At 32.6% G+C, this 6342-nt stretch overlaps 1 protein-coding gene across 1 annotated transcript in view; it reads right to left on the bottom strand.

Annotated features, from left to right (window-relative positions):
* Positions 1-6342, bottom strand: part of LOC107066343 (uncharacterized) — a 112286-nt gene that overhangs the window by 43085 nt on the left and 62859 nt on the right. The gene's annotated exons all lie outside the window — the stretch shown is intronic.

Here is a 6342-nt window from a genome sequence, read left to right as displayed (position 1 = left end):
TATATTATGATTTGCCCAATCGTTGACACAAAGTCATAGATGATGCCAATTGTCAATGATTTCAATTGAATATAATAAATAATATGAAGAAAAAAATTGCACCTTTTTTTTTCGTTTTTTTTTTTTTAAATTTCATTCAACGCCCCCGTCGTTTCATAGTTTCCAATCTAATATCAACATACTAATATAAACCATAATACTAATTTTATTGAAAAATTAATTATAATTTTAATTAATTTGTAAAAAGTATATTTATTTATTTATTTTGCAAAATATTTAGATAATTTTTACATCGTTCAATTTCTCATAGAAAATAATTTCCTGTAATCAAGCTTAGATAAAAAAAGAAAAGAAAAGAAAAGAAAAAAAGAATGAAAGAATGAAAGAAGATTGGGAATTCTTCGTTGATGATCGTCAGAAGAGGAAGACGAAGAAGAAGAAGAAGAAGACAAGAAACAAGAAACAAGAAACAAGAAACACGTAACAACATTCGAAGCAAATACACCTTGGAAGGAAGAAAACCATGTTGTTATAGGTATACACCATCTCTCTCTCTCTCTCTCTCTATATATATATATATATACATAGATGGTAACGTTTATATATGTTGGACTATGCACGAATATCGATTTCCGATTTGCTCAGTTATGCCGTGGAGAATGCAAAACCACTAAACTTATATCGTCGATATACCCCTACTACACGTTTCAATATATACACATAGATATACATATATACATAAACACTAGCACGTCGAAAGGGGAATGCTCTACCTGATCCAGACATGATTAACAAATAAAAAAAAAGGAAAGGTAGATAGATAGATCTCTTCTACTTTTTTACTCAGTAACCGTTAACATCCGTTTGTTAGTAGTTCAATAACATGAAACTTTAAAACAACCTTTTTACAATTGATGATGGAAAAAAAGAAATAGAACTTGGATTAGAATTATCTTTTAAATTGTATTCTTGTAAATATATTATTTATAATAAATGATAGAAATCGATAAACACAATATTGATGTGTTTTAACCCTTTTGTACCGGCTGGGACATATGCTGTCCTAGTGTTGTTGATAATGCACTGTTATAGGGACATTTATGCATCTCAAAGTGCTTCAATCTTTTAGACATAAAAGTTATTTTATCTAATAATCGCTTGTAGGAGAAATGAACTGTTCTTTGTAATGGGACGCACTTGGACTGATTGTTCCGCCATATTGAAAGGGTTAAACAGAATTCAAAATGTGTCTAATACTAAAACTTTGGTCATTCTGGATAAAATTTTGGAACGGGTTCAATAACTTTAGATATTTAGGATCGATCATAAGCCAAGAACTCAAGAAAACAATCAATTTAGACAATGTCAGCTCGCAATTGTTGTCTGGGTACTTCCAAATCAGGATATACAGGACAATCATCCTTTATAACAGCGAAACGTGGTGTCACTTAAGTCACAGACCCAAAAGAAATGTAGGGTTTGCGAAAATAAAATTGTTTTCGTAAAATGTTCGGTTCAAAACGCGATGAGGAAACGTGCGTAATGGAGAAAACCCCATAACGTAGAAGTACACCGACCGTACAACAAAACCGGACACCATTAACGTCGTAAAATCACGCCGATTAAGATGGGGCAGGTGACGTGGGCGTGCATGGGGGGTGGATCGAACGGTGCATAAAATACTGATCGGTATACCGAACGGGAAAAGATCACTGGGTAGACCGAGACGTTGATGGGAGGACAATATTATTTGGGGATCTTAAAGAAATGGGCTACGAAGACCGCGAATGGACGGGGTCGTGGCTCAGGGACGAGAACACTGACCGGGATTTGTGTATTTGTGGCAATGAACTTTCGAGTTTCTAATGACAATTGATAATAATAATTAATTGGACGAATAAGAGTGTAAAACCCGTGAACGATGGTGACGGGACCAACCCCCTGTGTGGAAGCAGCATACATCAGATATTGGGGAGGGGGACATTCAACAGGAGGTTAGGGTTCCTAATGCCAATTAATAATAATATTAGTTTGTTTCTTTTTGATGATGATGATGATGATGATGATGATGATGATGATGATGATGATGATGATGATGCACAGATATAATAGTCGAGTTTTTCTTTTAATTACGATCTTTGGAAACTTAGATAAATAAAATAAAATAATAATAAAAAAATAAATATAACAAGATACAAATAAAATACATGGACAGAAAGAAAGAAGAATGGTGGTTGAGGGTGGTTGGTTGATTGTTAGAGCTCTGCTCTCGTGTTTGAAAATTAAAGATGGAAGAAGAAGTAAAGAAAAAGGTAAAACGGATTCATCCCTTCTAGTCGTTTGTATGTAGTAGTAGTAGCAGTAGTAGTAGTAGCTTTTCATTACATTTATAAATCGCATGCTGGTCCGCCAGCAGGTAGCGTAGAACTCAGTTCACGGAACCAATGGCGATGCTCCAAAGGTTCTTCTTAACCTGACCCAACGACAAGCAGCAGCAGCAGCAGCAGCAGCAGCACATTTCTCCTTGCCGATCGATCTCACGTTATTTTTTTTTTTCTTTTTATTTTTCTATCTTTATTTCTTTCTTTTCTCCTTTCATACAGGAAAAATCAGAAACGTCAAAGTCAGACTATAAACATATGTGTGTATGTAAATGTGTAAAGAAGGTTTTTCAATAATCTAGGGTTTAACATTTTTATTATTATATTTTATTTTATTTTTAATTATGGTGTGTGATAATGTTATTTAAAAGGATATTGTATTGATATTTAAGTATCCCTTGGTTTAATCCTGTATAAACGTATTTTATTCTAATCCTATGTGAAACTGTAAAAGGTTTATTATTTTTGAAAACTATGATATACTATAATTATTGAAATATACCTCTGAATATTGTTTCAATTGACATTTTCTACAGATGATCTTAATAATCATGATCTTCAAATCATTAAAAAAAAAAAAAAATAAATTATTACTAATAATTCAAGTTAAACAAAATAACTTTACGTATAATTCCTATCAAGATATATACCTGTGTTAAATTATATCACATGAAACCGAACAAAGGTAAAATGTAGTAAATAACTCTTTCGGAAGGTCTCGCAGGAAGGATTAAGGGAAAGTGCATGTCGTCGAGTGCGACAATTGGCAGAAGGGAATGGGACGATTGGGGGAGGTGAAAGAGTTGAGTACGGCGAAGTGGCCCTAACGGCTGGGTAAGGTTCATCGACCTCGGATCACTGTGCGCCTCACCAGCCCACCCTTTGAAATAAAAAGCAAAAAAAAAAAAAAAGAAAAAAACCGCTAAAAAAGACTACTACTACTACTACTACTACTACTACACATTCAACAGGATTTTTTTTTTGAACATAATAATCATGTAACAGGATAATTAATGTTAAGAACCGAATTTAGGAAGAGGATGGTGGAAACAAAGGTGCGGGAAAATATGGGAATATTAATTTTTAGGTTAGTTCTCAACGAAAAGATACATTTATGAATAAAAAGGATTTAAAATTGATTATTGAAATTATCTTCAACAAAGGGGGGTTCAAATCTTTCCACGTTCTTCTTATTAGCAATTTCAGATATTATCGAATAGCATCTTTTTGATCTACCACCCTTAAAACAATAATCCTATATACGTTACAAAAGTTAATGGAACTTGAAAGAGAAATTTAGTAGTTGGTAACTTCATTTGTCGTACGTGAAAAGCAATATACGTAAGCGCCCGTGTGTATGTGTGTGTGTTCTTTATATGAAAGAGAAGATACCCCATCTCTCTCTCTCTCCCTCAAAATCCCATTTAGTTTAAAAGTTGTCCTACAAAGAAACATTCACACTTCTTTTTCTTATTGTGACCTAATAATAATGAAACAAATTTATTATCATTATCTATTATCGAAATACATTCTTATCTCATTTAATTTCATTCAAAGATTCAACCCTAACATCCTGTTGAATGTCCCCCCTCCCCAATATCTGATGTATACTGCTTCCACCCAGGGGGTTGGTCCCGTCACCATCGTTCACGGGTTTTACACTCTTATTCGTCCAATTAATTATTATTATCAATTGTCATTAGAAACTCGAAAGTTCATTGCCACAAATACGCAAATCTCGGCCAGTGTTCTCGTCCCTGAGCCACGACCCCGTCCATTCGCGGTCTTCGTAGCCCATTTCTTTAAGATCCCCAAATAATATTGTCCTCCCATCTACGTCTCGGTCTACCCAGTGGTCTTTTCCCGTTCGGTATACCGATCAGTATTTTATGCACCGTTCGATCCACCCCCATGCACGCTCACGTCACCTGCCCCATCTTAATCGGCGTGATTTTACGACGTTAATGGTGTCCGGTTTTGTTGTACGATCGGTGTACTTCTACGTTATGGGGTTTTCTTCATTACGCACGTTTCCTCATCGCGTTTTGAACCGAACATTTTACGAAAACAACTTTATTTTCTAAGCCCTAAATTTCTTTTGGGCCCGTGACGTAAGTGACACCACGTTTTGCTGTCATAAAGGATGATTGTCCTGTATATCTTGATTTTCACATGATCCTGTATTAATACAAGAAGATATTTTCAAAGTAACTTATAATAATAATTTAATGATTGTAAAACAATTAGGTGTCACACGGTTGGCCTGCTCAACGAGCTTCTTTTGTTTTCCCATTGATTAGGTGTCTATTAAAATGATGGTTTTATATTTATTTAGAAAATTCAATGGAAATAATTCAAAGTCCGACACATAAGGTTGAGGAACACTGATTTGCATTTAGTTTTTGGTTAGGGTAAGGTTTCACGACAAAGTAGTCCTCTGTCAGCCCCCTCTATGTCGTAGACCCTTTGTAGACCCTTCGTAGACCCTTCGTTGTTATCGACCGCTTTGAAACCCTTCCCCTCAGCCCATGTCGACGCTTTCACGGTCCTCTGAACTCTTTAACCGTACAGGTTGTGATAAAAAGACTACCCCAACTATACCCCCATACCTAATTGACTCGAATTTGTTTCAATTAATAAATCGTTTAATTGTTTGATAGTATGTGTGTATTGGAATGATATTATTTTGAAAGATTTCAATGACAAAATTATATTCTCTTATTTTATTTTCTTTAAAAATTTTTTTTGGATACATTTGATACAATTGTTTTTCTTTTTCTTTCTTTCTTTCTTTCTTTTTTTCTCTCCTTTCTAATACAAAATTATGTAAAAATTAATTTTTAGGTTATATAGTATATACTAATATACTAAAATAGATTTTATTTATAAACATATAATTTATACTTAAAAAAAAAAATAAAAAAAAATACATTTTCATATTAAAAAATAAATAATCTGAATTTGATAAAAGATACGTGGTTAATTAATGCAATCAAAAATGTTATAAGTTACTTTTAAATACAAAACAAAAGTTGAGAAAAAACAAATGACCATTTCTTCTTGAATCCTTACTTTTGTGTTAATTAATAATAATATGTACACACTTGTGTGCAATTACTCTGTCAGTGTAAAAAAAAATATATTTTTACAGCAGTCAAATTAAATAATAACGCTTGGAATAAATAGATATTATAAAATAAAATAAAATAAAATAAAATAATATTTAAAATATAAATATATAAATAACTGTATAAAATGAAACTTTGTTATATACATTCATATTAATAAATGTTATATCTTCATGAGTTGATACAAATGAATAAATTTAACATTGTGTATAAATTTGCGTTGCATTTCGAAACAGTTTCATTGACTTTCGTGACTATCATCACAACTTAACAGAATACTTGAAATTCTTCTTCTGAGTCAGAACGTGAACTTGTCGATGGTTTTTTAACTGCATTATTCGATTCAGTATAAGCAGCTGTTAATTCTTTGGTTAATAAAAATAAAAATCTTTGTCTTGATATATTTTCACCGGTAATTTCTTTGTACAATATCCAAGCATTGATTCCAGCTAAATCCAACATGTTAAAAAATATATTTAAATACCATTTACGTCGTTTCCATCTAACGCTGTATTTTCTTGCCATCATGGCAACCGTATCTACAGTAAAGCTCGTATTATAATAAAATTTAACAGTATTCGGCATTAATTTGTTACATTTGTCAACTTCAATTGACTTATGCAACGAACTAAGTACAATCAATTGTTGTGTTGGTTCATTTTTATACACAGTAAGAGTACCATGATCAGATTTATACAGTTTGTTAGAAAACAATGTCATTTTGTCACGTATTTGATCATTTTCACGTATCTTAGCAACAATTGTTGTATCCTTTGCCATTAATTTTTTTACCAATGATACATTCGTCAAAAAATGATTCATCGTTACGTTCC

This window comes from Polistes dominula, unplaced genomic scaffold (genome assembly GCF_049000335.1).
Source record: "Polistes dominula isolate Pdom_NZ unplaced genomic scaffold, Pdom_raw_medaka contig_29, whole genome shotgun sequence".
Taxonomy (NCBI): domain Eukaryota; kingdom Metazoa; phylum Arthropoda; class Insecta; order Hymenoptera; family Vespidae; genus Polistes; species Polistes dominula.
This window is presented reverse-complemented; position numbering and strand designations above follow the sequence as displayed.